The sequence below is a fragment of the Meriones unguiculatus genome, chromosome X (genome assembly GCF_030254825.1).
Source record: "Meriones unguiculatus strain TT.TT164.6M chromosome X, Bangor_MerUng_6.1, whole genome shotgun sequence".
Taxonomy (NCBI): Eukaryota; Metazoa; Chordata; class Mammalia; order Rodentia; family Muridae; genus Meriones; species Meriones unguiculatus.
In genome coordinates this window covers 46,008,766-46,027,795 of record NC_083369.1, presented here as the reverse complement: position 1 = coordinate 46,027,795, position 19,030 = coordinate 46,008,766, and positions in this window count along the sequence as shown.

The following is a 19,030-nucleotide window of genomic DNA, read 5'->3' as shown; positions in this document are numbered from 1 at the left end:
TCTGGAGTCATTTCGTTGCAAGCGGGTTTTTACATACTTCTCAGACATTTCACTGGAAGCGGGTTTTTTAAGTGCTCTGCAGGCATTTCGTTGTAAGCGGGTTTTTAAGTACTCTGGAGTCATTTCGTTGCAAGCGGGTTTTTAAGTGCTCTGGAGTCATTTCGTTGCAAGCGGGTTTTTAAGTGCTCTGGAGTCATTTCATTGCAAGCGGGTTTTTTAGTGCTCTGGAGTCATTTCGTTGCAAGCGGGTTTTTAAGTGCTCTGGAGTCATTTCGTTGCAAGCGGGTTTTTAAGTGCTCTGAAGGCATTTCGTTGCAAGCGGGTTTTTAAGTGCTCTGGAGTCATTTCGTTGCAAGCGGGTTTTTAAGTGCTCTGGAGTCATTTCGTTGCAAGCGGGTTTTTAAGTGCTCTGGAGTCATTTCGTTGCAAGCGGGTTTTTAAGTGCTCTGAAGGCATTTCGTTGCAAGCGGGTTTTTAAGTGCTCTGGAGTCATTTCGTTGCAAGCGGGTTTTTAAGTGCTCTGGAGTCATTTCGTTGCAAGCGGGTTTTTAAGTGCTCTGGAGTCATTTCATTGCAAGCGGGTTTTTTAGTGCTCTGGAGTCATTTCGTTGCAAGCGGGTTTTTAAGTGCTCTGGAGTCATTTCGTTGCATGCGGGTTTTTAAGTGCTCTGAAGGCATTTCGTTGTAAGCGGGTTTTTAAGTGCTCTGGAGTCATTTCGTTGCAAGCGGGTTTTTAAGTGCTCTGGAGTCATTTCGTTGCATGCGGGTTTTTAAGTGCTCTGAAGGCATTTCGTTGTAAGCGGGCTTTTAAGTGCTCTGGAGTCATTTCGTTGCAAGCGGGTTTTTACGTGTTCTGGAGTCATTTCGTTGCAAGCGGGTTTTTACATACTTCTCAGACATTTCACTGGAAGCGGGTTTTTTAAGTGCTCTGCAGGCATTTCGTTGTAAGCGGGTTTTTAAGTACTCTGGAGTCATTTCGTTGCAAGCGGGTTTTTAAGTGCTCTGGAGTCATTTCGTTGCAAGCGGGTTTTTAAGTGCTCTGGAGTCATTTCGTTGCAAGCGGGTTTTTAAGTGCTCTGGAGTCATTTCGTTGCAAGCGGGTTTTTAAGTGCTCTGGAGTCATTTCGTTGCAAGCGGGTTTTTAAGTACTCTGTAGACATTTCGTTGCAAGCGGGTTTTTAAGTGCTCTGGAGTCATTTCGTTGCAAGCGGGTTTTTAAGTGCTCTGGAGTCATTTCGTTGCAAGCGGGTTTTTAAGTGCTCTGAAGGCATTTCGTTGCAAGCGGGTTTTTAAGTGCTCTGGAGTCATTTCGTTGCAAGCGGGTTTTTAAGTGCTCTGGAGTCATTTCGTTGCAAGCGGGTTTTTAAGTGCTCTGGAGTCATTTCGTTTCAAGCGGGTTTTTAAGTACTCTGGAGACATTTCGTTGCAAGCGGGTTTTTAAGTGCTCTGGAGTCATTTCGTTGCAAGCGGGTTTTTAAGTGCTCTGGAGTCATTTCGTTGCAAGCGGGTTTTTAAGTGCTCTGAAGGCATTTCGTTGCAAGCGGGTTTTTAAGTGCTCTGGAGTCATTTCGTTGCAAGCGGGTTTTTAAGTGCTCTGGAGTCATTTCGTTGCAAGCGGGTTTTTAAGTGCTCTGGAGTCATTTCGTTGCAAGCGGGTTTTTTAGTGCTCTGGAGTCATTTTGTTGCAAGCGGGTTTTTAAGTACTCTGGAGTCATTTCGTTGCATGCGGGTTTTTAAGTGCTCTGAAGGCATTTCGTTGTAAGCGGGTTTTTAAGTGCTCTGGAGTCATTTCGTTGCAAGCGGGTTTTTAAGTGCTCTGGAGTCATTTCGTTGCAAGCGGGTTTTTAAGTGCTCTGGAGTCATTTCGTTGCAAGCGGGTTTTTAAGTGCTCTGAAGGCATTTCGTTGCAAGCGGGTTTTTAAGTGCTCTGGAGTCATTTCGTTGCAAGCGGGTTTTTAAGTGCTCTGGAGTCATTTCGTTGCAAGGGGGTTTTTAAGTGCTCTGGAGTCATTTCGTTGCAAGCGGGTTTTTACGTGTTCTGGAGTCATTTCGTTGCAAGCGGGTTTTTACATACTTCTCAGACATTTCACTGGAAGCGGGTTTTTTAAGTGCTCTGCAGGCATTTCGTTGTAAGCGGGTTTTTAAGTACTCTGGAGTCATTTCGTTGCAAGCGGGTTTTTAAGTGCTCTGGAGTCATTTCGTTGCAAGCGGGTTTTTAAGTGCTCTGGAGTCATTTCGTTGCAAGCGGGTTTTTAAGTGCTCTGGAGTCATTTCGTTACAAGCGGGTTTTTAAGTGCTCTGGAGTCATTTCGTTGCAAGCGGGTTTTTAAGTGCTCTGGAGTCATTTCGTTGCAAGCGGGTTTTTAAGTGCTCTGTAGGCATTTCGTTGCAAGCGGGTTTTTAAGTGCTCTGGAGTCATTTCGTTGCAAGCGGGTTTTTAAGTGCTCTGGAGTCATTTCGTTGCAAGCGGGTTTTTAAGTGCTCTGGAGTCATTTCATTGCAAGCGGGTTTTTTAGTGCTCTGGAGTCATTTCGTTGCAAGCGGGTTTTTAAGTGCTCTGGAGTCATTTCGTTGCAAGCGGGTTTTTAAGTGCTCTGAAGGCATTTCGTTGCAAGCGGGTTTTTAAGTGCTCTGGAGTCATTTCGTTGCAAGCGGGTTTTTAAGTGCTCTGGAGTCATTTCGTTGCAAGCGGGTTTTTAAGTGCTCTGGAGTCATTTCATTGCAAGCGGGTTTTTTAGTGCTCTGGAGTCATTTCGTTGCAAGCGGGTTTTTAAGTGCTCTGGAGTCATTTCGTTGCATGCGGGTTTTTAAGTGCTCTGAAGGCATTTCGTTGCAAGCGGGTTTTTAAGTGCTCTGGAGTCATTTCGTTGCAAGCGGGTTTTTAAGTGCTCTGGAGTCATTTCGTTGCATGCGGGTTTTTAAGTGCTCTGAAGGCATTTCGTTGTAAGCGGGCTTTTAAGTGCTCTGGAGTCATTTCGTTGCAAGCGGGTTTTTACGTGTTCTGGAGTCATTTCGTTGCAAGCGGGTTTTTACATACTTCTCAGACATTTCACTGGAAGCGGGTTTTTTAAGTGCTCTGCAGGCATTTCGTTGTAAGCGGGTTTTTAAGTACTCTGGAGTCATTTCGTTGCAAGCGGGTTTTTAAGTGCTCTGGAGTCATTTCGTTGCAAGCGGGTTTTTAAGTGCTCTAGAGTCATTTCGTTGCAAGCGGGTTTTTAAGTGCTCTGGAGTCATTTCGTTACAAGCGGATTTTTAAGTGCTCTGGAGGCATTTCGTTGCAAGCGGGTTTTTAAGTGCTCTGGAGTCATTTCGTTGCAAGCGGGTTTTTAAGTGCTCTGGAGTCATTTCGTTGCAAGCGGGTTTTTAAGTGCTCTGGAGTCATTTCGTTGCAAGCGGGTTTTTAAGTGCTCTGGAGTCATTTCGTTGCAAGCGGGTTTTTAAGTGCTCTGGAGTCATTTCGTTGCAAGCGGGTTTTTAAGTGCTCTGGAGACATTTCGTTGCAAGCGGGTTTTTAAGTGCTCTGGAGTCATTTCGTTGCAAGCGGGTTTTTAAGTGCTCTGGAGACATTTCGTTGCAAGCGGGTTTTTAAGTGCTCTGGAGTCATTTCGTTGCAAGCGGGTTTTTAAGTGCTCTGGAGTCATTTCGTTGCAAGCGGGTTTTTAAGTGCTCTGGAGTCATTTCGTTGCAAGCGGGTTTTTAAGTACTCTGTAGACATTTCGTTGCAAGCGGGTTTTTAAGTGCTCTGGAGTCATTTCGTTGCAAGCGGGTTTTTAAGTGCTCTGGAGTCATTTCGTTGCAAGCGGGTTTTTAAGTGCTCTGAAGGCATTTCGTTGCAAGCGGGTTTTTAAGTGCTCTGGAGTCATTTCGTTGCAAGCGGGTTTTTAAGTGCTCTGGAGTCATTTCGTTGCAAGCGGGTTTTTAAGTGCTCTGGAGTCATTTCGTTGCAAGCGGGTTTTTAAGTGCTCTGGAGTCATTTCGTTGCAAGCGGGTTTTTAAGTGCTCTGGAGTCATTTCGTTGCAAGCGGGTTTTTAAGTGCTCTGGAGTCATTTCGTTGCAAGCGGGTTTTTAAGTGCTCTGGAGTCATTTCGTTGCAAGCGGGTTTTTAAGTGCTCTGGAGTCATTTCGTTGCAAGCGGGTTTTTAAGTACTCTGTAGACATTTCGTTGCAAGCGGGTTTTTAAGTGCTCTGGAGTCATTTCGTTGCAAGCGGGTTTTTAAGTGCTCTGGAGTCATTTCGTTGCAAGCGGGTTTTTAAGTGCTCTGAAGGCATTTCGTTGCAAGCGGGTTTTTAAGTGCTCTGGAGTCATTTCGTTGCAAGCGGGTTTTTAAGTGCTCTGGAGTCATTTCGTTGCAAGCGGGTTTTTAAGTGCTCTGGAGTCATTTCGTTGCAAGCGGGTTTTTAAGTACTCTGGAGACATTTCGTTGCAAGCGGGTTTTTAAGTGCTCTGGAGTCATTTCGTTGCAAGCGGGTTTTTAAGTACTCTGGAGACATTTCGTTGCAAGCGGGTTTTTAAGTGCTCTGGAGTCATTTCGTTGCAAGCGGGTTTTTAAGTGCTCTGGAGTCATTTCGTTGCAAGCGGGTTTTTAAGTGCTCTGAAGGCATTTCGTTGCAAGCGGGATTTTAAGTGCTCTGGAGTCATTTCGTTGCAAGCGGGTTTTTAAGTGCTCTGGAGTCATTTCGTTGCAAGCGGGTTTTTAAGTGCTCTGGAGTCATTTCGTTGCAAGGGGGTTTTTAAGTGCTCTGGAGTCATTTCGTTGCAAGCGGGTTTTTAAGTGCTCTGGAGTCATTTCGTTGCAAGCGGGTTTTTAAGTGCTCTGGAGTCATTTCGTTACAAGCGGGTTTTTAAGTGCTCTGGAGTCATTTCGTTGCAAGCGGGTTTTTAAGTGCTCTGGAGTCATTTCGTTGCAAGCGGGTTTTTAAGTGCTCTGTAGGCATTTCGTTGCAAGCGGGTTTTTAAGTGCTCTGGAGTCATTTCGTTGCAAGCGGGTTTTTAAGTGCTCTGGAGTCATTTCGTTGCAAGCGGGTTTTTAAGTGCTCTGGAGTCATTTCATTGCAAGCGGGTTTTTTAGTGCTCTGGAGTCATTTCGTTGCAAGCGGGTTTTTAAGTGCTCTGGAGTCATTTCGTTGCAAGCGGGTTTTTAAGTGCTCTGAAGGCATTTCGTTGCAAGCGGGTTTTTAAGTGCTCTGGAGTCATTTCGTTGCAAGCGGGTTTTTAAGTGCTCTGGAGTCATTTCGTTGCAAGCGGGTTTTTAAGTGCTCTGGAGTCATTTCATTGCAAGCGGGTTTTTTAGTGCTCTGGAGTCATTTCGTTGCAAGCGGGTTTTTAAGTGCTCTGGAGTCATTTCGTTGCATGCGGGTTTTTAAGTGCTCTGAAGGCATTTCGTTGCAAGCGGGTTTTTAAGTGCTCTGGAGTCATTTCGTTGCAAGCGGGTTTTTAAGTGCTCTGGAGTCATTTCGTTGCATGCGGGTTTTTAAGTGCTCTGAAGGCATTTCGTTGTAAGCGGGCTTTTAAGTGCTCTGGAGTCATTTCGTTGCAAGCGGGTTTTTACGTGTTCTGGAGTCATTTCGTTGCAAGCGGGTTTTTACATACTTCTCAGACATTTCACTGGAAGCGGGTTTTTTAAGTGCTCTGCAGGCATTTCGTTGTAAGCGGGTTTTTAAGTACTCTGGAGTCATTTCGTTGCAAGCGGGTTTTTAAGTGCTCTGGAGTCATTTCGTTGCAAGCGGGTTTTTAAGTGCTCTAGAGTCATTTCGTTGCAAGCGGGTTTTTAAGTGCTCTGGAGTCATTTCGTTACAAGCGGATTTTTAAGTGCTCTGGAGGCATTTCGTTGCAAGCGGGTTTTTAAGTGCTCTGGAGTCATTTCGTTGCAAGCGGGTTTTTAAGTGCTCTGGAGTCATTTCGTTGCAAGCGGGTTTTTAAGTGCTCTGGAGTCATTTCGTTGCAAGCGGGTTTTTAAGTGCTCTGGAGTCATTTCGTTGCAAGCGGGTTTTTAAGTGCTCTGGAGTCATTTCGTTGCAAGCGGGTTTTTAAGTGCTCTGGAGACATTTCGTTGCAAGCGGGTTTTTAAGTGCTCTGGAGTCATTTCGTTGCAAGCGGGTTTTTAAGTGCTCTGGAGACATTTCGTTGCAAGCGGGTTTTTAAGTGCTCTGGAGTCATTTCGTTGCAAGCGGGTTTTTAAGTGCTCTGGAGTCATTTCGTTGCAAGCGGGTTTTTAAGTGCTCTGGAGTCATTTCGTTGCAAGCGGGTTTTTAAGTACTCTGTAGACATTTCGTTGCAAGCGGGTTTTTAAGTGCTCTGGAGTCATTTCGTTGCAAGCGGGTTTTTAAGTGCTCTGGAGTCATTTCGTTGCAAGCGGGTTTTTAAGTGCTCTGAAGGCATTTCGTTGCAAGCGGGTTTTTAAGTGCTCTGGAGTCATTTCGTTGCAAGCGGGTTTTTAAGTGCTCTGGAGTCATTTCGTTGCAAGCGGGTTTTTAAGTGCTCTGGAGTCATTTCGTTGCAAGCGGGTTTTTAAGTGCTCTGGAGTCATTTCGTTGCAAGCGGGTTTTTAAGTGCTCTGGAGTCATTTCGTTGCAAGCGGGTTTTTAAGTGCTCTGGAGTCATTTCGTTGCAAGCGGGTTTTTAAGTGCTCTGGAGTCATTTCGTTGCAAGCGGGTTTTTAAGTGCTCTGGAGTCATTTCGTTGCAAGCGGGTTTTTAAGTACTCTGTAGACATTTCGTTGCAAGCGGGTTTTTAAGTGCTCTGGAGTCATTTCGTTGCAAGCGGGTTTTTAAGTGCTCTGGAGTCATTTCGTTGCAAGCGGGTTTTTAAGTGCTCTGAAGGCATTTCGTTGCAAGCGGGTTTTTAAGTGCTCTGGAGTCATTTCGTTGCAAGCGGGTTTTTAAGTGCTCTGGAGTCATTTCGTTGCAAGCGGGTTTTTAAGTGCTCTGGAGTCATTTCGTTGCAAGCGGGTTTTTAAGTACTCTGGAGACATTTCGTTGCAAGCGGGTTTTTAAGTGCTCTGGAGTCATTTCGTTGCAAGCGGGTTTTTAAGTACTCTGGAGACATTTCGTTGCAAGCGGGTTTTTAAGTGCTCTGGAGTCATTTCGTTGCAAGCGGGTTTTTAAGTGCTCTGGAGTCATTTCGTTGCAAGCGGGTTTTTAAGTGCTCTGAAGGCATTTCGTTGCAAGCGGGATTTTAAGTGCTCTGGAGTCATTTCGTTGCAAGCGGGTTTTTAAGTGCTCTGGAGTCATTTCGTTGCAAGCGGGTTTTTAAGTGCTCTGGAGTCATTTCGTTGCAAGGGGGTTTTTAAGTGCTCTGGAGTCATTTCGTTGCAAGCGGGTTTTTAAGTGCTCTGGAGTCATTTCGTTACAAGCGGGTTTTTAAGTGCTCTGGAGTCATTTCGTTGCAAGCGGGTTTTTAAGTGCTCTGGAGTCATTTCGTTGCAAGCGGGTTTTTAAGTGCTCTGTAGGCATTTCGTTGCAAGCGGGTTTTTAAGTGCTCTGGAGTCATTTCGTTGCAAGCGGGTTTTTAAGTGCTCTGGAGTCATTTCGTTGCAAGCGGGTTTTTAAGTGCTCTGGAGTCATTTCATTGCAAGCGGGTTTTTTAGTGCTCTGGAGTAATTTCGTTGCAAGCGGGTTTTTAAGTGCTCTGGAGTCATTTCGTTGCAAGCGGGTTTTTAAGTGCTCTGAAGGCATTTCGTTGCAAGCGGGTTTTTAAGTGCTCTGGAGTCATTTCGTTGCAAGCGGGTTTTTAAGTGCTCTGGAGTCATTTCGTTGCAAGCGGGTTTTTAAGTGCTCTGGAGTCATTTCATTGCAAGCGGGTTTTTTAGTGCTCTGGAGTCATTTCGTTGCAAGCGGGTTTTTAAGTGCTCTGGAGTCATTTCGTTGCATGCGGGTTTTTAAGTGCTCTGAAGGCATTTCGTTGCAAGCGGGTTTTTAAGTGCTCTGGAGTCATTTCGTTGCAAGCGGGTTTTTAAGTGCTCTGGAGTCATTTCGTTGCATGCGGGTTTTTAAGTGCTCTGAAGGCATTTCGTTGTAAGCGGGCTTTTAAGTGCTCTGGAGTCATTTCGTTGCAAGCGGGTTTTTACGTGTTCTGGAGTCATTTCGTTGCAAGCGGGTTTTTACATACTTCTCAGACATTTCACTGGAAGCGGGTTTTTTAAGTGCTCTGCAGGCATTTCGTTGTAAGCGGGTTTTTAAGTACTCTGGAGTCATTTCGTTGCAAGCGGGTTTTTAAGTGCTCTGGAGTCATTTCGTTGCAAGCGGGTTTTTAAGTGCTCTGGAGTCATTTCGTTGCAAGCGGGTTTTTAAGTGCTCTGGAGTCATTTCGTTACAAGCGGATTTTTAAGTGCTCTGGAGGCATTTCGTTGCAAGCGGGTTTTTAAGTGCTCTGGAGTCATTTCGTTGCAAGCGGGTTTTTAAGTGCTCTGGAGTCATTTCGTTGCAAGCGGGTTTTTAAGTGCTCTGGAGTCATTTCGTTGCAAGCGGGTTTTTAAGTGCTCTGGAGTCATTTCGTTGCAAGCGGGTTTTTAAGTGCTCTGGAGTCATTTCGTTGCAAGCGGGTTTTTAAGTGCTCTGGAGACATTTCGTTGCAAGCGGGTTTTTAAGTGCTCTGGAGTCATTTCGTTGCAAGCGGGTTTTTAAGTGCTCTGGAGACATTTCGTTGCAAGCGGGTTTTTAAGTGCTCTGGAGTCATTTCGTTGCAAGCGGGTTTTTAAGTGCTCTGGAGTCATTTCGTTGCAAGCGGGTTTTTAAGTGCTCTGGAGTCATTTCGTTGCAAGCGGGTTTTTAAGTACTCTGTAGACATTTCGTTGCAAGCGGGTTTTTAAGTGCTCTGGAGTCATTTCGTTGCAAGCGGGTTTTTAAGTGCTCTGGAGTCATTTCGTTGCAAGCGGGTTTTTAAGTGCTCTGAAGGCATTTCGTTGCAAGCGGGTTTTTAAGTGCTCTGGAGTCATTTCGTTGCAAGCGGGTTTTTAAGTGCTCTGGAGTCATTTCGTTGCAAGCGGGTTTTTAAGTGCTCTGGAGTCATTTCGTTGCAAGCGGGTTTTTAAGTGCTCTGGAGTCATTTCGTTGCAAGCGGGTTTTTAAGTGCTCTGGAGTCATTTCGTTGCAAGCGGGTTTTTAAGTGCTCTGGAGTCATTTCGTTGCAAGCGGGTTTTTAAGTGCTCTGGAGTCATTTCGTTGCAAGCGGGTTTTTAAGTGCTCTGGAGTCATTTCGTTGCAAGCGGGTTTTTAAGTACTCTGTAGACATTTCGTTGCAAGCGGGTTTTTAAGTGCTCTGGAGTCATTTCGTTGCAAGCGGGTTTTTAAGTGCTCTGGAGTCATTTCGTTGCAAGCGGGTTTTTAAGTGCTCTGAAGGCATTTCGTTGCAAGCGGGTTTTTAAGTGCTCTGGAGTCATTTCGTTGCAAGCGGGTTTTTAAGTGCTCTGGAGTCATTTCGTTGCAAGCGGGTTTTTAAGTGCTCTGGAGTCATTTCGTTGCAAGCGGGTTTTTAAGTACTATGGAGACATTTCGTTGCAAGCGGGTTTTTAAGTGCTCTGGAGTCATTTCGTTGCAAGCGGGTTTTTAAGTACTCTGGAGACATTTCGTTGCAAGCGGGTTTTTAAGTGCTCTGGAGTCATTTCGTTGCAAGCGGGTTTTTAAGTGCTCTGGAGTCATTTCGTTGCAAGCGGGTTTTTAAGTGCTCTGAAGGCATTTCGTTGCAAGCGGGATTTTAAGTGCTCTGGAGTCATTTCGTTGCAAGCGGGTTTTTAAGTGCTCTGGAGTCATTTCGTTGCAAGCGGGTTTTTAAGTGCTCTGGAGTCATTTCGTTGCAAGCGGGTTTTTTAGTGCTCTGGAGTCATTTCGTTGCAAGCGGGTTTTTAAGTACTCTGGAGTCATTTCGTTGCATGCGGGTTTTTAAGTGCTCTGAAGGCATTTCGTTGTAAGCGGGTTTTTAAGTGCTCTGGAGTCATTTCGTTGCAAGCGGGTTTTTAAGTGCTCTGGAGTCATTTCGTTGCAAGCGGGTTTTTAAGTGCTCTGGAGTCATTTCGTTGCAAGCGGGTTTTTAAGTGCTCTGAAGGCATTTCGTTGCAAGCGGGTTTTTAAGTGCTCTGGAGTCATTTCGTTGCAAGCGGGTTTTTAAGTGCTCTGGAGTCATTTCGTTGCAAGGGGGTTTTTAAGTGCTCTGGAGTCATTTCGTTGTAAGCGGGTTTTTAAGTACTCTGGAGACATTTCGTTGCAAGCGGGTTTTTAAGTGCTCTGGAGTCATTTCGTTGCAAGCGGGTTTTTTAGTGCTCTGGAGTCATTTCGTTGCAAGCGGGTTTTTAAGTACTCTGGAGTCATTTCGTTGCATGCGGGTTTTTAAGTGCTCTGAAGGCATTTCGTTGTAAGCGGGTTTTTAAGTGCTCTGGAGTCATTTCGTTGCAAGCGGGTTTTTAAGTGCTCTGGAGTCATTTCGTTGCAAGCGGGTTTTTAAGTGCTCTGGAGTCATTTCGTTGCAAGCGGGTTTTTAAGTGCTCTGGAGTCATTTCGTTGCAAGCGGGTTTTTAAGTGCTCTGGAGTCATTTCGTTGCAAGCGGGTTTTTAAGTGCTCTGGAGTCATTTCGTTGCAAGCGGGTTTTTAAGTACTCTGTAGACATTTCGTTGCAAGCGGGTTTTTAAGTGCTCTGGAGTCATTTCGTTGCAAGCGGGTTTTTACATACTTCTCAGACATTTCACTGGAAGCGGGTTTTTTAAGTGCTCTGCAGGCATTTCGTTGTAAGCGGGTTTTTAAGTACTCTGGAGTCATTTCGTTGCAAGCGGGTTTTTAAGTGCTCTGGAGTCATTTCGTTGCAAGCGGGTTTTTAAGTGCTCTGGAGTCATTTCGTTGCAAGCGGGTTTTTAAGTGCTCTGGAGTCATTTCGTTACAAGCGGATTTTTAAGTGCTCTGGAGGCATTTCGTTGCAAGCGGGTTTTTAAGTGCTCTGGAGTCATTTCGTTGCAAGCGGGTTTTTAAGTGCTCTGCAGGCATTTCGTTGTAAGCGGGTTTTTAAGTACTCTGGAGTCATTTCGTTGCAAGCGGGTTTTTAAGTGCTCTGGAGTCATTTCGTTGCAAGCGGGTTTTTAAGTGCTCTGGAGTCATTTCGTTGCAAGCGGGTTTTTAAGTGCTCTGGAGTCATTTCGTTGCAAGCGGGTTTTTAAGTGCTCTGGAGTCATTTCGTTGCAAGCGGGTTTTTAAGTGCTCTGGAGTCATTTCGTTGCAAGCGGGTTTTTAAGTGCTCTGGAGTCATTTCGTTGCAAGCGGGTTTTTAAGTGCTCTGGAGACATTTCGTTGCAAGCGGGTTTTTAAGTGCTCTGGAGTCATTTCGTTGCAAGCGGGTTTTTAAGTGCTCTGGAGACATTTCGTTGCAAGCGGGTTTTTAAGTGCTCTGGAGTCATTTCGTTGCAAGCGGGTTTTTAAGTGCTCTGGAGTCATTTCGTTGCAAGCGGGTTTTTAAGTGCTCTGGAGTCATTTCGTTGCAAGCGGGTTTTTAAGTACTCTGTAGACATTTCGTTGCAAGCGGGTTTTTAAGTGCTCTGGAGTCATTTCGTTGCAAGCGGGTTTTTAAGTGCTCTGGAGTCATTTCGTTGCAAGCGGGTTTTTAAGTGCTCTGAAGGCATTTCGTTGCAAGCGGGTTTTTAAGTGCTCTGGAGTCATTTCGTTGCAAGCGGGTTTTTAAGTGCTCTGGAGTCATTTCGTTGCAAGCGGGTTTTTAAGTGCTCTGGAGTCATTTCGTTGCAAGCGGGTTTTTAAGTGCTCTGGAGTCATTTCGTTGCAAGCGGGTTTTTAAGTGCTCTGGAGTCATTTCGTTGCAAGCGGGTTTTTAAGTGCTCTGGAGTCATTTCGTTGCAAGCGGGTTTTTAAGTGCTCTGGAGTCATTTCGTTGCAAGCGGGTTTTTAAGTGCTCTGGAGTCATTTCGTTGCAAGCGGGTTTTTAAGTACTCTGTAGACATTTCGTTGCAAGCGGGTTTTTAAGTGCTCTGGAGTCATTTCGTTGCAAGCGGGTTTTTAAGTGCTCTGGAGTCATTTCGTTGCAAGCGGGTTTTTAAGTGCTCTGAAGGCATTTCGTTGCAAGCGGGTTTTTAAGTGCTCTGGAGTCATTTCGTTGCAAGCGGGTTTTTAAGTGCTCTGGAGTCATTTCGTTGCAAGCGGGTTTTTAAGTGCTCTGGAGTCATTTCGTTGCAAGCGGGTTTTTAAGTACTCTGGAGACATTTCGTTGCAAGCGGGTTTTTAAGTGCTCTGGAGTCATTTCGTTGCAAGCGGGTTTTTAAGTACTCTGGAGACATTTCGTTGCAAGCGGGTTTTTAAGTGCTCTGGAGTCATTTCGTTGCAAGCGGGTTTTTAAGTGCTCTGGAGTCATTTCGTTGCAAGCGGGTTTTTAAGTGCTCTGAAGGCATTTCGTTGCAAGCGGGATTTTAAGTGCTCTGGAGTCATTTCGTTGCAAGCGGGTTTTTAAGTGCTCTGGAGTCATTTCGTTGCAAGCGGGTTTTTAAGTGCTCTGGAGTCATTTCGTTGCAAGCGGGTTTTTTAGTGCTCTGGAGTCATTTCGTTGCAAGCGGGTTTTTAAGTACTCTGGAGTCATTTCGTTGCATGCGGGTTTTTAAGTGCTCTGAAGGCATTTCGTTGTAAGCGGGTTTTTAAGTGCTCTGGAGTCATTTCGTTGCAAGCGGGTTTTTAAGTGCTCTGGAGTCATTTCGTTGCAAGCGGGTTTTTAAGTGCTCTGGAGTCATTTCGTTGCAAGCGGGTTTTTAAGTGCTCTGAAGGCATTTCGTTGCAAGCGGGTTTTTAAGTGCTCTGGAGTCATTTCGTTGCAAGCGGGTTTTTAAGTGCTCTGGAGTCATTTCGTTGCAAGGGGGTTTTTAAGTGCTCTGGAGTCATTTCGTTGTAAGCGGGTTTTTAAGTACTCTGGAGACATTTCGTTGCAAGCGGGTTTTTAAGTGCTCTGGAGTCATTTCGTTGCAAGCGGGTTTTTTAGTGCTCTGGAGTCATTTCGTTGCAAGCGGGTTTTTAAGTACTCTGGAGTCATTTCGTTGCATGCGGGTTTTTAAGTGCTCTGAAGGCATTTCGTTGTAAGCGGGTTTTTAAGTGCTCTGGAGTCATTTCGTTGCAAGCGGGTTTTTAAGTGCTCTGGAGTCATTTCGTTGCAAGCGGGTTTTTAAGTGCTCTGGAGTCATTTCGTTGCAAGCGGGTTTTTAAGTGCTCTGGAGTCATTTCGTTGCAAGCGGGTTTTTAAGTGCTCTGGAGTCATTTCGTTGCAAGCGGGTTTTTAAGTGCTCTGGAGTCATTTCGTTGCAAGCGGGTTTTTAAGTACTCTGTAGACATTTCGTTGCAAGCGGGTTTTTAAGTGCTCTGGAGTCATTTCGTTGCAAGCGGGTTTTTACATACTTCTCAGACATTTCACTGGAAGCGGGTTTTTTAAGTGCTCTGCAGGCATTTCGTTGTAAGCGGGTTTTTAAGTACTCTGGAGTCATTTCGTTGCAAGCGGGTTTTTAAGTGCTCTGGAGTCATTTCGTTGCAAGCGGGTTTTTAAGTGCTCTGGAGTCATTTCGTTGCAAGCGGGTTTTTAAGTGCTCTGGAGTCATTTCGTTACAAGCGGATTTTTAAGTGCTCTGGAGGCATTTCGTTGCAAGCGGGTTTTTAAGTGCTCTGGAGTCATTTCGTTGCAAGCGGGTTTTTAAGTGCTCTGGAGTCATTTCGTTGCAAGCGGGTTTTTAAGTGCTCTGGAGTCATTTCGTTGCAAGCGGGTTTTTAAGTGCTCTGGAGACATTTCGTTGCAAGCGGGTTTTTAAGTGCTCTGGAGTCATTTCGTTGCAAGCGGGTTTTTAAGTACTCTGGAGACATTTCGTTGCAAGCGGGTTTTTAAGTGCTCTGGAGTCATTTCGTTGCAAGCGGGTTTTTAAGTGCTCTGGAGTCATTTCGTTGCAAGCGGGTTTTTAAGTGCTCTGGAGTCATTTCGTTGCAAGCGGGTTTTTAAGTACTCTGTAGACATTTCGTTGCAAGCGGGTTTTTAAGTGCTCTGGAGTCATTTCGTTGCAAGCGGGTTTTTAAGTGCTCTGGAGTCATTTCGTTGCAAGCGGGTTTTTAAGTGCTCTGAAGGCATTTCGTTGCAAGCGGGTTTTTAAGTGCTCTGGAGTCATTTCGTTGCAAGCGGGTTTTTAAGTGCTCTGGAGTCATTTCGTTGCAAGCAGGTTTTTAAGTGCTCTGGAGTCATTTCGTTGCAAGCGGGTTTTTAAGTGCTCTGGAGTCATTTCGTTGCAAGCGGGTTTTTAAGTGCTCTGGAGTCATTTCGTTGCAAGCGGGTTTTTTAGTGCTCTGGAGTCATTTTGTTGCAAGCGGGTTTTTAAGTACTCTGGAGTCATTTCGTTGCATGCGGGTTTTTAAGTGCTCTGAAGGCATTTCGTTGTAAGCGGGTTTTTAAGTGCTCTGGAGTCATTTCGTTGCAAGCGGGTTTTTAAGTGCTCTGGAGTCATTTCGTTGCAAGCGGGTTTTTAAGTGCTCTGGAGTCATTTCGTTGCAAGCGGGTTTTTAAGTGCTCTGGAGTCATTTCGTTGCAAGCGGGTTTTTAAGTGCTCTGGAGTCATTTCGTTGCAAGCGGGTTTTTAAGTGCTCTGGAGTCATTTCGTTGCAAGCGGGTTTTTAAGTACTCTGTAGACATTTCGTTGCAAGCGGGTTTTTAAGTGCTCTGGAGTCATTTCGTTGCAAGCGGGTTTTTAAGTGCTCTGGAGTCATTTCGTTGCAAGCGGGTTTTTAAGTGCTCTGAAGGCATTTCGTTGCAAGCGGGTTTTTAAGTGCTCTGGAGTCATTTCGTTGCAAGCGGGTTTTTAAGTGCTCTGGAGTCATTTCGTTGCAAGCGGGTTTTTAAGTGCTCTGGAGTCATTTCGTTTCAAGCGGGTTTTTAAGTACTCTGGAGACATTTCGTTGCAAGCGGGTTTTTAAGTGCTCTGGAGTCATTTCGTTGCAAGCGGGTTTTTAAGTGCTCTGGAGTCATTTCGTTGCAAGCGGGTTTTTAAGTGCTCTGAAGGCATTTCGTTGCAAGCGGGTTTTTAAGTGCTCTGGAGTCATTTCGTTGCAAGCGGGTTTTTAAGTGCTCTGGAGTCATTTCGTTGCAAGCGGGTTTTTAAGTGCTCTGGAGTCATTTCGTTGCAAGCGGGTTTTTAAGTGCTCTGAAGGCATTTCGTTGTAAGCGGGTTTTTAAGTGCTCTGGAGTCATTTCGTTGCAAGCGGGTTTTTAAGTGCTCTGGAGTCATTTCGTTGCAAGCGGGTTTTTAAGTGCTCTGGAGTCATTTCGTTGCAAGCGGGTTTTTAAGTGCTCTGGAGTCATTTCGTTGCAAGCGGGTTTTTAAGTGCTCTGGAGTCATTTCGTTGCAAGCGGGTTTTTAAGTACTCTGTAGACATTTCGTTGCAAGCGGGTTTTTAAGTGCTCTGGAGTCATTTCGTTGCAAGCGGGTTTTTAAGTGCTCTGGAGTCATTTCGTTGCAAGCGGGTTTTTAAGTGCTCTGAAGGCATTTCGTTGCAAGCGGGTTTTTAAGTGCTCTGGAGTCATTTCGTTGCAAGCGGGTTTTTAAGTGCTCTGGAGTCATTTCGTTGCAAGCGGGTTTTTAAGTGCTCTGGAGTCATTTCGTTTCAAGCGGGTTTTTAAGTACTCTGGAGACATTTCGTTGCAAGCGGGTTTTTAAGTGCTCTGGAGTCATTTCGTTGCAAGCGGGTTTTTAAGTGCTCTGGAGTCATTTCGTTGCAAGCGGGTTTTTAAGTGCTCTGAAGGCATTTCGTTGCAAGCGGGTTTTTAAGTGCTCTGGAGTCATTTCGTTGCAAGCGGGTTTTTAAGTGCTCTGGAGTCATTTCGTTGTAAGCGGGTTTTTAAGTACTCTGGAGACATTTCGTTGCAAGCGGGTTTTTAAGTGCTCTGGAGTCATTTCGTTGCAAGCGGGTTTTTTAGTGCTCTGGAGTCATTTCGTTGCAAGCGGGTTTTTAAGTACTCTGGAGTCATTTCGTTGCATGCGGGTTTTTAAGTGCTCTGAAGGCATTTCGTTGTAAGCGGGTTTTTAAGTGCTCTGGAGTCATTTCGTTGCAAGCGGGTTTTTAAGTGCTCTGGAGTCATTTCGTTGCAAGCGGGTTTTTAAGTGCTCTGGAGTCATTTCGTTGCAAGCGGGTTTTTAAGTGCTCTGGAGTCATTTCGTTGCAAGCGGGTTTTTAAGTGCTCTGGAGTCATTTCGTTGCAAGCGGGTTTTTAAGTGCTCTGGAGTCATTTCGTTGCAAGCGGGTTTTTAAGTACTCTGTAGACATTTCGTTGCAAGCGGGTTTTTAAGTGCTCTGGAGTCATTTCGTTGCAAGCGGGTTTTTAAGTGCTCTGGAGTCATTTCGTTGCAAGCGGGTTTTTAAGTGCTCTGAAGGCATTTCGTTGCAAGCGGGTTTTTAAGTGCTCTGGAGTCATTTCGTTGCAAGCGGGTTTTTAAGTGCTCTGGAGTCATTTCGTTGCAAGCGGGTTTTTAAGTGCTCTGGAGTCATTTCGTTGCAAGCGGGTTTTTAAGTGCTCTGGAGTCATTTCATTGCAAGCGGGTTTTTTAGTGCTCTGGAGTCATTTCGTTGCAAGCGGGTTTTTAAGTGCTCTGGAGTCATTTCGTTGCAAGCGGGTTTTTAAGTGCTCTGAAGGCATTTCGTTGCAAGCGGGTTTTTAAGTGCTCTGGAGTCATTTCGTTGCAAGCGGGTTTTTAAGTGCTCTGGAGTCATTTCGTTGCAAGCGGGTTTTTAAGTGCTCTGGAGTCATTTCATTGCAAGCGGGTTTTTTAGTGCTCTGGAGTCATTTCGTTGCAAGCGGGTTTTTAAGTGCTCTGGAGTCATTTCGTTGCATGCGGGTTTTTAAGTGCTCTGAAGGCATTTCGTTGCAAGCGGGTTTTTAAGTGCTCTGGAGTCATTTCGTTGCAAGCGGGTTTTTAAGTGCTCTGGAGTCATTTCGTTGCATGCGGGTTTTTAAGTGCTCTGAAGGCATTTCGTTGTAAGCGGGCTTTTAAGTGCTCTGGAGTCATTTCGTTGCAAGCGGGTTTTTACGTGTTCTGGAGTCATTTCGTTGCAAGCGGGTTTTTACATACTTCTCAGACATTTCACTGGAAGCGGGTTTTTTAAGTGCTCTGCAGGCATTTCGTTGTAAGCGGGTTTTTAAGTACTCTGGAGTCATTTCGTTGCAAGCGGGTTTTTAAGTGCTCTGGAGTCATTTCGTTGCAAGCGGGTTTTTAAGGGCTCTGGAGTCATTTCGTTGCAAGCGGGTTTTTAAGTGCTCTGGAGTCATTTCGTTACAAGCGGATTTTTAAGTGCTCTGGAGGCATTTCGTTGCAAGCGGGTTTTTAAGTGCTCTGGAGTCATTTCGTTGCAAGCGGGTTTTTAAGTGCTCTGGAGTCATTTCGTTGCAAGCGGGTTTTTAAGTGCTCTGGAGTCATTTCGTTGCAAGCGGGTTTTTAAGTGCTCTGGAGTCATTTCGTTGCAAGCGGGTTTTTAAGTGCTCTGGAGTCATTTCGTTGCAAGCGGGTTTTTAAGTGCTCTGGAGACATTTCGTTGCAAGCGGGTTTTTAAGTGCTCTGGAGTCATTTCGTTGCAAGCGGGTTTTTAAGTGCTCTGGAGACATTTCGTTGCAAGCGGGTTTTTAAGTGCTCTGGAGTCATTTCGTTGCAAGCGGGTTTTTAAGTGCTCTGGAGTCATTTCGTTGCAAGCGGGTTTTTAAGTGCTCTGGAGTCATTTCGTTGCAAGCGGGTTTTTAAGTACTCTGTAGACATTTCGTTGCAAGCGGGTTTTTAAGTGCTCTGGAGTCATTTCGTTGCAAGCGGGTTTTTAAGTGCTCTGGAGTCATTTCGTTGCAAGCGGGTTTTTAAGTGCTCTGAAGGCATTTCGTTGCAAGCGGGTTTTTAAGTGCTCTGGAGTCATTTCGTTGCAAGCGGGTTTTTAAGTGCTCTGGAGTCATTTCGTTGCAAGCAGGTTTTTAAGTGCTCTGGAGTCATTTCGTTGCAAGCGGGTTTTTAAGTGCTCTGGAGTCATTTCGTTGCAAGCGGGTTTTTAAGTGCTCTGGAGTCATTTCGTTGCAAGCGGGTTTTTTAGTGCTCTGGAGTCATTTCGTTGCAAGCGGGTTTTTAAGTACTCTGGAGTCATTTCGTTGCATGCGGGTTTTTAAGTGCTCTGAAGGCATTTCGTTGTAAGCGGGTTTTTAAGTGCTCTGGAGTCATTTCGTTGCAAGCGGGTTTTTAAGTGCTCTGGAGTCATTTCGTTGCAAGCGGGTTTTTAAGTGCTCTGGAGTCATTTCGTTGCAAGCGGGTTTTTAAGTGCTCTGGAGTCATTTCGTTGCAAGCGGGTTTTTAAGTGCTCTGGAGTCATTTCGTTGCAAGCGGGTTTTTAAGTACTCTGTAGACATTTCGTTGCAAGCGGGTTTTTAAGTGCTCTGGAGTCATTTCGTTGCAAGCGGGTTTTTAAGTGCTCTGGAGTCATTTCGTTGCAAGCGGGTTTTTAAGTGCTCTGAAGGCATTTCGTTGCAAGCGGGTTTTTAAGTGCTCTGGAGTCATTTCGTTGCAAGCGGGTTTTTAAGTGCTCTGGAGTCATTTCGTTGCAAGCGGGTTTTTAAGTGCTCTGGAGTCATTTCGTTGCAAGCGGGTTTTTAAGTACTCTGGAGACATTTCGTTGCAAGCGGGTTTTTAAGTGCTCTGGAGTCATTTCGTTGCAAGCGGGTTTTTAAGTGCTCTGGAGTCATTTCGTTGCAAGCGGGTTTTTAAGTGCTCTGAAGGCATTTCGTTGCAAGCGGGATTTTAAGTGCTCTGGAGTCATTTCGTTGCAAGCGGGTTTTTAAGTGCTCTGGAGTCATTTCGTTGCAAGCGGGTTTTTAAGTGCTCTGGAGTCATTTCGTTGCAAGCGGGTTTTTTAGTGCTCTGGAGTCATTTCGTTGCAAGCGGGTTTTTAAGTACTCTGGAGTCATTTCGTTGCATGCGGGTTTTTAAGTGCTCTGAAGGCATTTCGTTGTAAGCGGGTTTTTAAGTGCTCTGGAGTCATTTCGTTGCAAGCGGGTTTTTAAGTGCTCT